Source organism: Tupaia chinensis, unplaced genomic scaffold (genome assembly GCF_000334495.1).
Source record: "Tupaia chinensis unplaced genomic scaffold, TupChi_1.0 Scaffold146837_1, whole genome shotgun sequence".
Lineage (NCBI taxonomy): Eukaryota > Metazoa > Chordata > Mammalia > Scandentia > Tupaiidae > Tupaia > Tupaia belangeri.
This window is the reverse complement of record NW_006206691.1, coordinates 1,226,118-1,227,832: the sequence shown is the minus strand read 5'-3', so window position 1 is coordinate 1,227,832 and position 1,715 is coordinate 1,226,118.

The window sequence follows — 1,715 nt, the reverse complement described above, 5'->3', positions numbered from 1 at the left end:
GCCCTTTATATCCTGGGAAGCGCTTTCTTCCCCAGTGATTGACTGATGTTTCAACCTACTTTCTGCTTATTCCCTGCGTTCTCATCTTTCTTCCCAGCAGGATGCACTAGAAGAAAAGATTTACAGGTGAGTAGAGCAAAGAAGCATTACTGGGCATGTCGCAAAAAGACATACTACTATTTAAAGTGAAGAAAGCAATAACTGCTGCCATTTTTATATACTAAGGAAGTTATAGACTTCAAACAAGAAAGAAAATTATTCTGTTTTAGGAAAGTATTTATTAAACTTTTTGGTTAAGGAACCCAAAGGGAGGCCAGGTGGTAGTACAGCAGTAACTCAAGTGGATTTGCATGGGAAGGCTCCTTGGTTTGCATCCCGGGACCTCTCTGAACCAAATGAACATGTGGACATGCCTGTGATGTGGGTTAGCAGAGATTGGAGTTGGATTGTGGCATGAAAACCCTATTGAGGTTGTCTCTTGTTCTTTTATGGAAATAAGTACACACACACACTTTTTTAAAAAGGACTAAAAAAGGAGCTGCACTAATCTATTTTAAAAAATAAAGAAGAGCTTGATGTAAAACAAAATCATGCTTGGTGTTTTGAGGACAAAACCCAAAGACCTATTGCAAGGGGATCTGTGTTGTCTCACTCCATTATTGTGCTGTTAGCAGAAATATCTGAGACTGGACGAATTTACAAAAGTAGAAATCCCCCAGTGTCAAATGTCCAGGGTTGGAATATGGTCTTATTTCATCTTCCCACCCCACATAAAGCCTCCAGAAAAGTTCCTCAGAACAAATGCCTCACTTACTCGGTTATATTTTTTGATTCATGCATATATGATTGGGTAAAATATAACAGAGTTTAGAATGTTTAAGAAGTTTTAATTCCATTTTTTTCAACAATTTAATGATTTTTACTTATAAAGTCCAAGAGTGTCACAAAATGGCAGAAGGTGAAACTTTTAACAGAGCAGAGCATGGTTTGTGTACACATGGCCTCTATCTCTGCTGATCTGGTTCTCATTTCCTCTGCTTACAAAACCTTCAGATCTCAGTAGCCTTGCCCTAATGACATTATTGCACCCAAAGGCCACACCTAGGGACACCATGAAGGAATTAAGTTTTCATGTAACAGTTTTACAGCAATAAATGCAATCTAGTCCCACCATAGGAATTTCTAGGCAACATCCAATCACTGCTCACTAAGACCAATTCCTAAACATGAACCTTAGTGTGACAAGCCATTATACACACTATGACATATGTCCAATAAAAAGCAAGGACATTAAGGAGTTTTGATAACTTTTAAGCAAAGGAATGCCAGGAAGGCAAGGAAAAGTGGCAGGGTGAGGCTGATGGAATTTAGAACTAATTATTTCAGATATGTGGCTGTCCTGTTCTCTATTTCCCCTTTACTTTATTCTTATGAATACAGCAAAGGTTTCTTACTCAATTATAGTAGTAGTTTTGGATTGCCATTTCCTTTATGGCTAAAAAAATTACTTTCATTCAGGGTGAAACAGAGCAATTAGTCCTGAAACAGCTTTGGAGATATGGTAAAAGTAAGTCACTGCAGAAAGATGAATCTGAACCCCTACCTCTCACCTTAGACAAAAATCAAATCAAGGTGGATCAAGGATCTAAATCTAAGACCTCAAACTATAAAGCTGCTCCTGGAAAACACTGGGGAAACTCTGGGAGATATTGGGG